The sequence below is a fragment of the Platalea leucorodia genome, assembly GCF_965183815.1.
Source record: "Platalea leucorodia genome assembly, chromosome: 1".
Taxonomy (NCBI): Eukaryota; Metazoa; Chordata; class Aves; order Pelecaniformes; family Threskiornithidae; genus Platalea; species Platalea leucorodia.
This window is the reverse complement of record NC_138823.1, coordinates 132,549,173-132,565,431: the sequence shown is the minus strand read 5'-3', so window position 1 is coordinate 132,565,431 and position 16,259 is coordinate 132,549,173. Positions and strand designations below refer to the sequence as shown.

Below are 16,259 nucleotides of genomic sequence, written 5' to 3'. Positions count from 1 at the left end.
TGTTAAATATCAATGGCATGTCCTCTTTCCTTCTCCCTTCCCCCCTCCAAATTCCAGTACTTGACTGGTAGACTAAATAGTATCTCCGCATAACATGTATGTGAGTTTATAAAGTAATTTTGTCTCTCTTAGGCTGAAGTCCAACACACCACAAGGTTGTAGGTAGTTACCACTATTATCTAGCTCTGTTTTGAGTATTCTTATGCCTGGGAAACTACTGCTGCCAACTTTCAATTTTGATTGATGTATTTAATTTGGGTTTTTTTTTTTTCTTTAATGAGAAATGAAAAGCCAGGTAGGAAGGAAGTGCTATTAAAAGTCACGGGCAGTCTGTTAAAAAAAAGAAAAAGGATTTTTACCCTTTTCTGATAGCACTAACTCAGCTGTGGATTTCAGACATTGCTGCTTCTAAAATTTGCTTTAAAAAAAGTCCTAAGCTTCACACCATTTGATTTTTAGTAAAACCTTTAAGGTGTTGAAAGGAAGCCCTGTGGTGGGTACACAGATTTTGAAAGGCATAAAACTGCACCAGAACACCTAGGAGAGGGTCTGCTAAAATCTGAAGTCACAACAAAAAAAGAGGACCCTGTATGTAATGTTGCTGAAACCTAAGAAACAGAATTTACTATTTTTAGTAGTTTTATTCATAGGAGTGCCTGGGTACCAACAAGAAGTGGAGTTTTAACAGATTAGGCACTGTTCAGACTCAGAATGAAGATAATCCTTGCCTTATGGAGCTTAAATGTAAATAAACAAGTCTGAAAAACAATAAGGAAAAGGGTATATAATTGATAAATACTGTAAAAAACGATAGATCCTTTATATATTACATCTTCTTTTATGTAAAAGATCATAGATGATGTTTTAATAATCCAGTGCAATGTAAAACACTGGATAAATATAATTTCCATTTGGTTTATAGATTATTCTCTACAAAAGATAGAAAACTAGGAGTGCAAAGACCTCAGAAGTCAAACTGTCCCCGTCCCTGTCTCAGGGCAGGATGAACCATACCTGTGATACTCTGAAGGTTCTCAAAGACTGATAATTATGGAAATTCTGCCACATTTCCTAGGTAATGTGCAAAAATAGTATCTTGCATGAGAGAGTTTAACCCACAACCAGAAATTCAGCCCTGCCAACAGCCTTTGTCCTGTGAGAAACATAAAGTAACTAGTCTGTACCTCCCCTTTGGCAGGTGCTGCCCCACATTCAGTCAGCTTTGTTCTCAGTTGCCTCCTCTGCCAGAAATTTGTCTGAGGCAAAGGAAATGAGAGCTTTGTCTGTAGCTCCAACAGACAGATTTGTATTGTACAGCTCCATACATCTGTTTTGTAACCATCCCCTTGCCTCGGAAGAAATTGTACAAATAGGTTCAGAAGGCCCAATTTTCCCTGGCTTTCCAAAACGCACTCCACAGCAAAAGTGGTGTTTTGACTGGACATAAAACTCAGAACAAAAGGATACCATTAGTCCTACAAGCCAACTTTCTCAAATGATAAGCAATTTTGTGAAAGAAATTAGCTGCAGGAACAAAAAGTACAGTTTTGGGTCTGTTTAGACCATGCAGTATAAGTAATTAGACTTTAAAAGGAGACATTGTGTTACATGTGCCTACAGTCAATTTTTTTTTTTTTAAAGCCTGGTCTGCTGTAGTGGCCGTAATTGGATTTCTTTCAAATACTTTTAGGACAAACATGCTCAAATCTTAAAATTACATATTACAGTCTTAAAAGCATTTGAAAATTAAAGAGGAAAAGGAATCAGAAGTTATGTAAGATCAATATTGGTGGAATAATTCCTTAACTACTCTTCCCATGATATTATATTTGTATAAAATAAGAATTTGATCCCTAAATGTGGTTGTAAGTAAAATGGGTCCTTTCTAAAAAGTAAACCACCTAATCAGCATTTATTTTTCCCTTTGTTCCCCTTTCCAATCCATGTACCTTTTAAAATCACTCCACATTTTGTCTTCACTATTTCTTCTTTATTTCCTCGTTCAGGCAGAAAAGTGTCCTCTGATGCTGCTGTCATCTTTGCCAGACCGACTTGTGGGTTTCTTTAAATGAATTTGCCGTGGCAGATAGCAGGGAACAGGCAGCAATGCTTGCTACTGACAATTATTATCTTCTACTAGATTTTCACTGGAGACACAATTTTTTGCTGGCATCCCATTGAGCTGGAGACATGAACAGCAATGTATTTTGTCCTGAAAAGATTTGCAGCCAAAGAGTTCAGGAAAGGAGCTGTCTTTTGTAGCCAGAGCTGCAACAGGAGTTTCGGGAAGAGGGCCTTGCAGTCCGAAGCTGCTAATACTGCTTATTTTTCTGTGGTAAGGGATGGTTCTTCCTGACCTTAGCTAACTATTAATTTTGACTTGAAGCAAGAGGATGCAGAGTCTCTCTGGCAACACTTTCTGTAAGGTGGAGAACACTGTTAGGAAATGAGCTGAGTGTACTCATGTAGGCCGCTGAGCCATGGCTTTTCTGATACGCTTAGGTTCACAAATTATTTGATTCCCTTGAGTTTATTTGAGGTTTTTAATTAAAATTCTCTGCATTGGTACTCTGATTTTATTGAATGTGACAAAGATTTCTTGGGACTTGATTTTTGTTTAAACTAGCGTCCCTTTACAGCCATCATGTAGTGTAAAAGAATTTTGAAGTGGGTGTAAATGACATCATTTTAACAATGTAAAGGAAACCTTAGGGAAAATGAGAATGTCTGTGTTTTACTTTTCTGGAATTTCATCTTTGTATGTCTGGACTGAAGACTGAAGACAGGATAGTGAATAGGGGAATTTCTGCATTTTCTTTCAAGAAATTATTTTCAGATACGAGTACTTTGTCAACAGATCTGACAAGCATTATTTTCAGAATTTTGTCATGGTTTCTTTTTCACTCTGGGGACCTGCTTCTCTGGGAAGGAGGCTATGGAAAGGGAAAAAAGTAAGAAATGTGCTGGTGGCCAAAAAAGACTTCAAAACATGCAAGCCTTCCTCCTAAAGCTGTGCAGCCAAGAGTGCAAGGTTGCTGACACCAAAAGGAGAGCAAACAAGGGGGAGTATAGAACTACAGCCAACTTATTACAGCACAGCTGGGCAGTAATAGCCTGGATTCTGGTCCATGCTCCCAGTATAATTCAAGATTTATCATTTCACTGCATAAACCATACGTGTCAGAACTGTCTTCTCTCCCTGTAGACATGGTTCCTTTTCCCAGTGTTTTGTATACAAGTCGTGAACTCATTGAGTCATTGAATCATTGAGTAATTCAGATAGGAAGGGACCCCAGGAGGTCTCTAGTCCAACCTCATGGTCCAAGAAAGGACAGCTATAAGAGCACACCACGTTGCTCAGGGCTTCACCCAGTTGAGTCCTGAAAACCTCCCAGGATGGACACTGCACAATTTCTCTTGGCAAACTCTTCCACTGTTTCCTAATGATGAAAAAGGTTTTCTTTATCTACAGCCTGAATTTCTCTTGATTGCATTTACGTCTTTTGTTTCTCATCCTTCAGTCATGTGCCACTGAGGACCCTGGCTCCATCTTCTCAGTAACCTCCTCATAGGCACTGCCAGGCTGCTGTTATGTCCCCCTCAAAGCCATCTCTGCTCCAGAATAAGCCCAGTTTCCTCAGCCACTCCTCACTGGCCAAGTGATCCAGCCCCCAGCCATCTTCGTGGCCCTCTGCTGAACTTGCTTCAGTTTATTCAATATCTTTCTTGTACTGGAGGTCCCAAAACTGGAGGCAGCATTTCAATGTGGTCTAACAAGTGCCAAGTAATGGGGGGTAATAATATACTGACTTTCCTCCTATATTAATAGAGCCTGGGTTGCTGTTGATCTTCTTTGCTGCCAGGGGATGCCCCTGGCTCAGGTTCAGCTCACTGCTTACCAACACCTCCCAGGCCTTTTCAGAACAGCTGCTGCCCAACCAGGCAGACACATTTCCCCCCCAGCCTGGATCAGTGCAAGGGGGTTAGTCCATCTCTAGTGCAGGACTCGGCATTTGTCCTTGCTGAATTTCATGAGGTTTCTGTCAGCCCATTCCTTGAGCATGCCAAGGTCTTTCTGGATGGCAGCCCTCCCCACCAGCATGTTAACTGTACCCCCAACCTGGTCTCATCTGCAAATCTGTTGAGCAACCATCACTGTCACCTCCTCCAAGTCATTGTTACGGATGTTAAACAGGACAGGTTCCAGGACAGACCCCTGTGGTATTCCACTTGTTACTCTTGCTACTGGCCTCTGGGTAGAGCACGGTCCATTAACCACTGCCCTCTGGGCCTGACCATCCAATCCATCCGATTGTCCGCTCATCCAGACTGAAACATGTGAACCTGGGTAAAAGGGCATTGTGAGAGTCAGTGTCAAAAACCTCGCTGTAGTCTATTAAGCTTTTTAAGCCTTGCTAAAGTGTTGACATCCACGGCTCTCCCCTCATCCACAAATCCAGTCATTTTACCATAGAAATGCATTCAGGTCGGTAAGGCATGATTTACTCTTTGTAAATCCATGCTGACTTTTTCCAGTCACCTTCTTCACATGCCTAGAAATCTGTCCCAAGAGGACGTGCTTCAGGACTTTCCCAGGAACCTAAGTGAGGCTGTCACTCCTGCAGTTTCCCAAGTCAACCTGTTGGCCTTTTCTGAAGATGGGCGCAATATTTGCCTCTCTTCAGTTTTCAGGGACCTCCTTTGATCTCTGTGACTTTTCAAAGCTGGTAGGGAGCAGCCTTGTAAGGACATCATCCAGCCCTCTCAGCTCTCTCAGACGCAGCTCATCTGGTCCCATGGACTTGTATGAGCTGACTTCTTGCAAGTAGTCCCTGTCATGATTTTCATCTGCTGCTGGTACTTCTCCTCCTCCTTGCACAGAGGCCTGGGAGACCTTGTTGGTAAAGAACAAGGGAAAGAAGGCACTGAGGACCTAAAACATAGGTGTTTGTTGTCACTAAAACATTGTGTCTGTTGTCACTAAATCACATACCCTATTCAGCAACAGACTCACATTTTCATTGTTCAGCTTTATGGATCTTTTGTGCCTAACTCTGTATTCAGGAGGATACTGTAGACAGGAGATCCTTTACAGAACTTGTTACTGAGACCTGAGGAGTAAGCAAAAATTTTATTTTTAATTCAACTTCGTTGAACCTTCTACAGCTCATGGCCAGTCTAGCGAAAGAAAGGGGTTGAATATTCTTTATATAAGAGAGATTAGCACTCTTGCACCTGTGAAGAAAGCGTGAAATTATCTTTATCTAAGCTCCTCTCATGTTTTTAGATCTTCTTGTCATTTAACCCAAATTTCAAGATGGAGGTGAGGTTGTGTTTTGGTTTTTTTACTGCTCTGAACAGTATGTGGGCTAACAGTTGAGAATGCACATAGGTTGCGCACAGGGGAAAAGAACAGGTCACCTGAAAATAATTAGTACATTTAAAATAAATATCTTTGATATAGGGGTCAAGGAAACGCCTACACATTGTGTCTGAGGTATAGCTCATTGAAAGAGAGTTCTTTTCGTAATATAGGTTTTCAAAGGATGTTGTTCTGCTATTGTGCTTCCTCCGCCTCGTAAGAAAAAAAAAAAACTCATAAAGAGTACCACATTCATATACAGAACATAAATTTTGCAGAAAAAATAGATAAATATTTTCAATTGCAGCTAATATAATTTCTCAGATGCACACACTGATGGAAAATAAAATTCAAGTATACACACAGAACACCTACAACAATATGTTCAGGCAATTAAAGAAAATGAACAGTACTTCCAAAACTAAATATTCCAAACACATGTCATTTCAGGTCCTAGCTAAGAGCTGATCATCATTTGGGACTACGTCTTCCTGCCTAAACCACTACTGAGAAGCAAATTCGGTAACATTACTGACCTAACCAGAGGGCAATGCGCACTTGCAACCTGCAACAACTTAATCAGTACCATTCCTGTGTCCAGTCAGTGACAGCTATTTTTGAACTGGGCTACCAGTCACAGGTGTAAGAGTTTTTGACAGATTTCAGACAGCAGTGCACTTAGGTAACCACGTTCAGGGGAATTTTTTTTTTTTTTTTAACAAACCCAAGTATTGTAATTCTAGAACTCTGACAGGGAAAAGGAGCAGAAGTGGCATAACAAAATAATGCTCTTTTCTCTATCTGGCTAAGTACAGCCTCTGTTCTCTGATAATGGTAAAAGCTTCTTGCTTTAGAAGGCTGTACCTCTGCTCCCCGATAATAACCTTGTTAATTGTATAGTGTTGTATATAGTGGAAAGATTTTTCCTGACCCCGCGGGGAACTAGTGCTGTGAAGCATGAGATTTGATTAGCCTTATTATCTTAGCTTGCCCAGTTACCAATGTTGTAAGCTGCCATGAAATTATCCACCCCTTTTAAAAATAAAGCCATACTATTTGTCTTGATTATCTCCTCCTGTGGAGTTGAATTCCACATGCAAACAGACCTCAGTGATGAAAATAGCATAGGAATTAGATGTATAGCCTATTAACCCTGTAGGTACCATCTTTTCTTCTTTCATATTGCCTTTCCATGTAAATCAACATTTTCCTAATTATTGTGGTTTCAATCACACACACACCCCCCCAAAGAAACTGTTTTTATTTTACCTTCAATATTTGTAATCATCCATGTGATCTTTTAATGAGTTCCTCTGGGGTACTTTGGAAAATCATACAGTTTCTTATGAAAAGTAGTTTATAGATTTTGCTGTCTTCGCTGGATCTTTTTGAAAATCTTGAATGATGTTTTGTGTACAGACATGAAATCATACTGTATACAAAAAAAAAAACCCAAGCCAAACCCTAGCTCATTTCTTTGGCACAAAGAACTTCATAAAAAAATCCTCCCTGTTTTGATGACAATGATCTTGGATGGTACGCCAGTGGATACATAAACAAGTTATCATGATAAGATTCCTAAATGGTGATAAACACAGCAAAGAAGCTGACGCTTTATTGTCTGTAATTTATCAGGTGATGAAGACAGAGTATTTTAGGGGTTATCAAATAAAGAAGTAGCCTGGAGTTCCAGCTGTCTGAAGACTGACCATAAGAACTGATTATCCAATTTAGACACTGGTAAACTAAAGTACATAGAACACTGGACTTGCAGAGTATGCCAGCAATCACCTTAAAACTTTATTCAAAAATGTAGCGTCTCCTACTTCACTAGTACTTCGCTCTAAGTGCTTAACATCAGTTGCCCACAACAATTAAATATAAAAGGGGGAACTAACTCACAGAAGAAGCTCTTCTGTGGGTACATCTGTTCATTTTGTCATTAAGTCCTTAGAACAGTGACAGAGAATTCGGAATTCAGACCCAGAATTCTGCAGAGCATAAGGCAAAGAAAAATTTGGCATAGTTGACATCAGCCAGTAGATCATTCCTCCAGTAATAAGCAAATGGGGTGGTGTTGGTGGTGATTACAGGTTTTCTTTTCCATTTGTACACCCAGAACTCTAAGGGGACGGAAAACCACATCATCCTTCCTTCCCACATTTTGTGCACTGGAGCGTCTGCCTCTCTAACCCCTCTACATCAGGATAAGAGCCCTAGTAAGACCAAAAGACCCTGGAGAAAGACCTCGACCATGTTACTTGTAGCACCAGCAGAGAACTATCACAACATTAGTAATCCTAGTCTCTGTGGTTTTACAGAGAGGAGCATCAGACTTCATAGTAAAAGAAACCTTTGGCTTGAGTGAGATTTGTATCATCAAAGGCAGAGTTCAAAGCTCTGTAGAGTCATAAACTCCAGTTCAAGTGAATACCAATCAATCAGCCCAAAAGTATGAGGGCTGGGGCTGACCTGCCATACAGTCTGTCTGCTCCCTGAATTTTTTGGCCAGGCAAAGACTGAGATAATCCCTGGCATAAAGCAACCCGACTTTGGTGCTACTCTAACTTACACCTGGCTGACCAGGATCACCAGCCAGAAATTGCTGGGGCATAAGTCAGCCCTGGCCAGGTCCCCATCTTCTCTGCCCTAAACTGGGAACAGGGTGAGGCTTGGCTGAAGTGCAGTAATTGCCCATTAAATGGATAAGAGAGATTTACAGTCATTTTGCACTGCAGGAATGATGCAAAGCTATCAGATTGAACCACACCATCAGGGTCCTAATGACCATCCTTGGACGGGGGATTTCTGTTATGAGCAGTATGTGAATGCAAGTAATAAAAAGCCAAAAGGATATGCTAATTCCTGCCAGAGGGTAAACATCAATTTCTAAATTCTTCTCTAAAACAATACATCTCTATTTCTTCCTTGACCCTAATGGGTCAAATGGATTAAGTAGTGGGCAAGAAATGGTGTGCGAGCATTTGGGACACATTCCCTAAAGGGCTTTAATAGCCAAATAGCAGCTGCAGAGGCCAGCATGGAAGACATTCAAAAGACTGTGGAGCAAAGTACTTTGTGTTTAGATATTTCTGTTACAGCCAAAAACAGGCTCTCATGTTTCACAGGTTTGGATTCAAGCTTTGAGTTGAACCGTAACAAGGAATCTCTAAGTTTTGCAGTGAAGTGATTTTCTTTCATTGGCCACGAAGTCAGGATATCATGAAAAGTGCCAGCATAAATTGCTACAACCCTTTCTCCTTAGTAGAATAATGTTCAGCCTCCTCAAACGCAGGGACTGTAAGAGAAGAAGTGAACAAGATGTTGAGTTGTGAAATACAGGACGAGATGACAGTTATGCGTTTTGTGGCTCTGGTGCAAAAGGTTTTCCATTAGAACATCACAAAAAATAAACGAGGGGCAAAGGAGAGTGAAAGATCCAGAGTTATTTTTTGGGGTGTGAGGATTTTCTATGCCTGTCAGTTTTTCCATTGTAGCCGCAGGGGTTTGAACACTGAAAGGGTGGTAGGTCATTACTTCGCTTAGAATCCCTCATGACGCGTTAAGTTTCCTTTCAGTTTAATAGGGAAAAGATAACCGCTTGTGAAGCAAATTACCAAAAATATGTTCAATTTGGACTCTTTTACTGAGAAATCACAGGAGGGCTGGAAGCTCTTTGGATCTGGGGATGCATAATTCCACGTGCTTATGAAGCTCTCAGCACAGGGTAGCTACTGCCATTCGAAGAGTAAGTAAAAATAATTCCTAAAGGAATTTTACATGCTGGTTTCCTAAGATGAGGACAGCAAGATCTTATTTACTTGATGTATCTTTATTGGTCAATCTGCTGGCTACCATTCCACAACTCTTTAGTTATGCCCATCATAGATATGCCGCTTCTTTTGATATCTTTGGTTGCATAAAAATCAGTTTATTTGTTACCTGGTAGGAAACCACAATCTGAACCTGTTTAAAATGAAAAGTGATACCTAGTGGATTTTCTGTTCAAACTCTACCCCCACATAGTTCTGGCTTTCTCTTCTCCCCAGTGGCTCCCAAAGGAAAAGCCAGTGCGAATTGCAGACAGCTTATTATTAAGGGTTACCATATGTCACACCAGGCTATCATGTATTCTTAAAACGGCATAATTAAGTAATTACAGTCAAACTGCACACTTGGATTTCAAAATTTTTGGAAAAGTCGGTAGGAGAAAGAAAGAAATGAATGAAAACAAGCTGAGGAATGAAATATTGTTCTGGATATGAACATTTTCTTTTCGGGGGCGAATTTTACCCTTAGATACACGATCCAGCTTTAGTGAGAAGTGTGCACGCGAGACTGACTTAATGTTTGCAACTCAAATTTCAGAAAGTCCAAGAGCATCCAAAGGCGAGAGTCTCCGCAAAATCAACCAGAAGGAAAAAGTGAAAGCTAGTCTATTATCGCTGTTCAAAACAAACGAAACGTTTAAAGTGATCGGAAGCGCAGGAGAATCAGGTTTTCAGGGTTGCTTCCATCTCAGTGGTCCTGGGCGTTGTTAGTACCAGGGGAAATTCCACCACCACCCCCGCCATCGAAGGATTTGGCTTGTGCCTTGCCGGTGCTTCTCGCCCTTGGCGACTGAACAGCCTCCGACCCGGCAGAGGCCAGACCTGCCCTGGCAAACACCCGCACCCGCTCCGGCCGGGGAGCGCCTCTGCTCCGCGCCCCGCAGCACCGGCACACACCCACGCTCGCACGAACACACACGCTCACACGCACCCCGCCACGCTCGCGCTCTCACACACCAGCGCTCTCCATCACAAGCACGCTCGCCCTCGCCCTTTGACGCAAGCACACCGGTGCCCTCTCCTCCCTGACACACCCGCGGGCTCTCCCCTTCACACGCCCAGCCACACACACCCGTGCTCTCCCCACAGACACACGCACACCACGCGCGCACCGGCACACGCACGCTCGCGGGGGGCGGGGCCCGCCGCCGGGCAGGCAGGGGGGCGAGGCAGAGGCGCGCGCGCCCCCTCAGGCGCCCAGCCGTTTGCTCCGGGAGGCGGGGCGGCTCCTCGCCGCGCGCGCGCGCGCGCGCGCGCCGGGGCGGCAGGGGGCGGGGGAGGAGGAGCGCGAGCGCGTGCGACGGGCAGGCCGGCGGCGCGCGCCGAGGCGGGCGCAGAGCGGCAGCGGAGCGAGCGGCGGCACCGGCGGCGGCTCTGGCAGCGCTCGCCCTCCGCCGGCTCCCGCGCCCGAGTTCGTAGATGGGGCTGAGCGGCGCCCGCTGAGGAGGGGACGGGGAGCGGGAGCCGGTGCCAGCCGGTGAGTTGCGGTACCGGCGAGGAGGTCGCGTGTGCGGGGGGGGAGGGTTCGTCCGCCCGCTTCTCGCCCCCCTTTCAAGCCGGCGGGGAAATGGTGGTGGGAGGCGGGGTCCCGCAGCGATCCCGGCCGAGCCCCTTTGCCCCGGGGCCCGGCGGCCGGAGCGGGGCGCGCTGCCCCGGCGGCCGGAGCTGAGGCGCCCCGTGTGCGTGTGGCGTGAGGGGGGAAGAGCCGCCCGCAGGTACCGGTGCCGGGCGGGCCTGCGGGGAAGCGAACATGGCAGCGCCGGAGTCGGGGAAGAGGGATTTTTGCCCCCAGAGCGGGGATTAACCCTCCTCCTCCCGCCTCCGGATGCGTCCCCGGGAGACTCGCTCTTCATGTGCCGCTCCGGATTATCTACCCGCCCACCCTCCTTCCCCCACCCCCTTCCCGGTATTTTCTCTCCTCCTGGAGATTATCAGATTTCCCGCCCCTCCCTCTCCGGGATCCTCCGCCTCCCCCCTCCTCCGGGGGGATTATCTCCCCCCTGCTCTGCCGGATTATCCCCCCCTGCTTCGCTGCCCCTGTTCCTCCCGCCCCGGTTGTGCCCCTCCGCAGCCTCGCCTCTCGGGGATTATCTGCTCTCCCTTTGGGGTGATTCCTCCTCTCTTGATCTCTGCTTATTTTCCTCCCGAGGAAGTCATCCCTCCCCTTCCGTCTGCCTCTGACTGGGGAAAGGGGAGAAATTGTGGTTGTAATCGGGTGGGCAGGAGTTTCCAGTAGTGCTGTCATCTCCTTGGTCCCTGTACTAGTACTACAGGCAAGTGGATGTAGGTGGTGGGAGAGGCACCAAGGATGTACAAAGATTGTGGCAGAGTTCAGCCTGTGGCGTCGTGCTCCGTATGCAGGAAAATATCTGCACCCTTTCTGCGATCTTACAGCTGTTGGTGGAGATGCTGGTGCAAGAGCGCCTGTCTGGATCAATGCTTTATATAAAGGCAGGCACATGCATGGCTGGGTGGTGGATATCGCACGTTAACCAGAAACTGCACTGAAAAAAAGCCAACAGCCTCCTGGTTTCTTTGAGTAAGGTAGAACGTACAGTAGCAGCGTTATAATATAAATGGGAAGGTGCATGTTTGACATTGCTGCTGTCCAGGGGTCAAAGCTGACTTGGATAGCTTCTGTCTTGGCTTTCAAGGCAGTTGGCTTAGGCTATTGCTCTGTGGTGAGAAGGAAGGAGGCAGGTAGCTTTTCCTTAGGCTCTGATGCTTATGTGGTTCATTACCGTCAGCATGCTGGCAGAGGAAAAATGAGTTTGTTCCTAAAGAGGAGAGAGAAGGCTTATCCCATGTATTTGGCTCCTGTGTAGGTTAGACCATTCTCTTCTCATTACTCCTGGTCTTAGTGCACACGGGATCACTGGAGGAGAGTCGCAGATCTTCTGACCATCTTGTGGCACAAGGCCCAGGATTATATCCATTAAACTTCCTCGACTTGGCTTTGAGAGGAGGAGGGGCTGTGAGAAATTGTAGAGAGGCTGGGCAGCTATAAATAGATGTCGGACTAGAGGAGGCTTTGAACAAATCTTAGCATGCTGCTTTTGCACAGATAGTGTCTGTTAAACTGGTTGAGTTGACGCTAGCATCATAATGTTTCCTTTTATTTCTGCTGAGGTGGTTGGCTTTTAACACTTTGACATGTGACTGGACCATGCAACATCTGCCACAAAATTCTTCTTGAAAATGCCATAGAGAAAATTCTCGTTTAAATAAAGTGCTGATAATGGGAGTCTAGTTTGAGCTGATTTTAATGTGATTTTTAAAGGACTCTTCACAGAAATCTTTAATTTCCTCTTCCCTCCCTTGAAATGTTTGGAATTGATGATCTTGCTCTCTTTATTTTGTTCTCGAAGTATTGCACTATATAGATTACCTGAGATCCATATTGCTGTGAAAAATCTGCAGTACTGAGGCATGGTGTCATAATGCTGGTACCATTGTTAGTTTTTTATTTCCTCGTCTTTTCTAGATGAGACACTTTACTACTCTCTTCATTGTTGGGTTTGGGGTTTTTTTTTGTGTGTTTTTTTGGTGTTTTTTTTTATGGAACGTTTGGCATTTAACCAAAGGTGTGTATATTCAGCTTCTTTGAAACCTGGGTGCTTGCATTTGTTTCAGATCCTATGGATCACTGCTGTTTGTTTCAGCCTGTCTTGTCAAGAACTACTTAATATGGAAATTATTGACAAATATACTGTACCAGCTATGTGGAATGGTGTCTGTTCTGCTGCTATATTAGTGGGCTAACTGTGCATACTAAAAGTCTCTAAAATGATTGAAAAGCTGTTGCAGCATATGTGCAGTTGGACCTTTCCTGAACTACCTCTTGTTGCTTTTTTTTTTCTTTAAACAAATAATGGAAGCTATTAACTTAAATCATGGCTTAACCACATATGGTTTGGGTTTTTTTAAATAAAATAAAAATAAGAAAGGAAGTACTGAAAACATGCCTGGCTAATATGAAGGAGTCTTAACGAAGGCTGATAGAGAGGATGAATGTCTGCAAGAACCCTGACTTTTAGGACGTTTCTTATTTAAAGCATAAAATTTTAATTTGATCTTTTTTTTTAATTACTGGGTGTGCAAACCTCAGGGAGGTGGAAAGGAACAGAAATCTAGGCAATATAACTTTCTACTTTTGGCATTTTTAGTTGATGTTTAACCACAGTAAAAGCAGGAAAACCAAATAATCTACCAAATAATTTGGCAGGCTTTATTTTGAGCTGTTGAGGATGTGATCTGAGCATTGTTCTCAAACACTCAGCTTCTTCAGTTCAGAATCAAGCTCCAGCTTGATATTAGGTCTTTGTGTTGGGTATTCCTACATCCAGAAACAAAGGTCAGTGATCTGGGGAAAACTTTATACTACCATAATGACAGGCAAAAGAGTCTTTAGCATGAGTCTCTTCGTACAGTGACTCAGTCCCTGAATCATTCTGTTTTTCTAAATGTATTTATTTGTAGAAATTACTTACAGTTTGAATGCAGTTTTATAGAAGTTTAGTGTCCTGCTTTAAAACCACGCTTTCTGCTATAATTATAAGTGATTTGAAGTTCTGACTTGATGTGACTGTTGTAGGCTCTTGTGAGTGCCCTTTGATCCTCTGTGCAGGACACTGATCTGTAGATCAGTGAATCTTTTCTTATGCTGTAGAAAAGGGAGAGGAATTTCTTTTTACTTAAGAGACAGGTATGCACTTGGGATTGTGATGTTTGTGGTAGTACTTTAGGTGTTGCAGTCTCCATCCAGATGTGGAATGAACTATACTGTCCTAAGATTTGAAAGGATAAAAAACTGACAGAAGTTTAAATAGAATGCCCTGTTGTGTTCTGTGTTTAAGGTGAAAATGGATAAAAATTGACTCATCCTGGTTTGAGGGAATTGACTGAGGTAGTGATCATGCTACTAGATGAGGAAAGAGTATTTGCTGCAGAAGGAGTACCGCAGGATGGACAGATGGGTTCTCAACACTACATACACCTGAGCTTGCTTTTTGCTGCTTATACTTACTCTCTCTCTCTCTCTCTCTCTCTCTCTCTCTCTCTCTCTGAGCTGGCCTTGAATGAGATGTTCATGTTTGTTCTTTTGAGGAAAAGAGAGCAAATAGAGGATTTGAGGTGTTGGGAGAAATCTTCTTAACAAGCCAAAACTGTACCAGTAGACAGTGTACGGTATATGTTCTTTACATTCAGTGCTGGGGCAAACTGGAATGGGTTTGGCCTTGCACATGTGGTAAAAAAACCTGACTTTTAGAAACATCCTGCAACTGGAGTGGCACAGACACTATTGGAGTTATTTGTGTGGAGATATGAAGTAGAATATGATGGCAGGGTTAAGAGTGAGTCTGTGAGAGGGAAAGTGGTTTTACTGTCCTCCACAACAGAAGCAGCTCATAAAGGGTCCTAGGGAAAAGTGAGTTTAGTTCAGGCTGACTTGTGAGACACAGGCTGAAATACAGATGTGCTGGTCACAAATACTGTTAGAGGAATGTAATGGTTTGTTTTCATTGACAAGAAGGTGTCAATGTGACTCTTATCACAGGATAAATAGTAAATGATGATTGTTTCAGAGCTTAAACCCTGATTTAAGATTCTATTTAAGTGTGTGCTAGCTAGAAGGCAGTGCCAAATAGCTGGACCAGTAGGTGTTATTGGCTAGCTCAGTACAGTTGTGACTAAAGTCTTTCTAATCTGAGTTCAACCAAATGTCAGAATAATGGTTCAGGTTTTGCGGGAAGGAGTTAAGATCATTTAAGGTTAAGGTATCGTCTAATTCCATGGTCATTATACCCATCCGCAGTTGGATCTCAGGTTATACTACAGCAAAACTGTTGTCTTTTGCAGTGGGATAAACAAAGCATCATGATGTTAATATGCTATCCTGTGGCTTAAAAATTGTTTTTTTCAGAATAAAGCAAGCCTGAATTATTTAATTACGGCTGATGTCATTCTTACAGGAATAATGGAGACAAAAAAGAGAGGTTAGGAGAGGTGTTTTTCTATGTCGAAACATTTACATTCCTATTTTGGGTTAATTAGAGTCTTTAAAATGATGGTAAGTAATTTCACAACCTGTATTAAATAATAAAAATAAAAATTTGAAAATGGGAGGTTCTCTATTTTTACCTCATATTTAATTATTTTCAAGGTCTCTTTGGCATAAAAAAAAGATGTTACATATTGAGAATGCTTCATATTAGCAACCATTCTGTGGGTTTTACACGTCAGTTATTTAAAGAATTTGTTTTAACATTAGTGTCCAGATCTCATGAAATCACAGTAGAAATTAGCAAGATATTGAAATTAGTTGACATTTCCAATTTACTGGCAACAAATGTTATTTAAAAAATTACTTCGATACGTTATTTTAAGAGTATTGACTAGTTTTGCATTCTGACAAGCAAGTGTTTGAGAGTAGGAACCCCATGAAATCCATGCTGACTGCAGGGAATGTTGGTGGTTTCTGCAAACTTTTTTGGGGAGCAGTGGGTGAAGGAAACCAATTCTTTGCATCTTACACAAAAACATTGCTGTTACAGCTTTTGCTTACCCAAATCTCAAAGGATCAATTTACTGTTTCAGTTAAATTCACTTTTCCAGTAGGAGGAGACACAACTGTTGATTTCAAATAAGCTTAAGCTTTTACTTTTTGATTCCAAACATTTTGTCAAGATACTGTTGAAATAAGAAAAATTAAGACGTAAGAACAATAGTTTAAATTTGTATTTTAAGATAGTGCATTTAAGCCTCCTTTGCTGAGATCATGTTGGCATTCAAATATTATTTCTGTAGTAAGAGTGGCTACTCAAATAGTTTGGTTTTAGTTTTCTAATTAAAGCCTTGTCTCCACCCACTGGTCAGACAAGCATAAATGAAAAGTTAAAGTGATACCATTTTAAATATCTAAACACATGATGGAGGAAAATAGATTGAGGGTAAATAGATAGGGTAAATAGACTGAGGGTAAAAAGATAGGGTAAAGATTTTTCTTATGGCTAATAACACAGTGTAGGGGAGCACTCAGGTAAATCTGTAGGGGAATGAAAGAAAAA

The 16,259-nt window shown here is 42.8% G+C and overlaps 1 protein-coding gene across 1 annotated transcript in view; it reads left to right on the top strand.

The window, feature by feature from the left end:
* Window positions 1–10,530: 10,530 nt before the first annotated feature.
* The window catches only part of PALS2 (protein associated with LIN7 2, MAGUK p55 family member), a gene marked incomplete at its 3' end in the record, with an annotated part of 56,720 nt that continues 50,991 nt past the window's right edge, over window positions 10,531–16,259 (top strand). Inside the window, exon 1 of the mRNA XM_082310430.1 lies at window positions 10,531–10,669. The remainder of the gene's footprint in view (window positions 10,670–16,259) is intronic.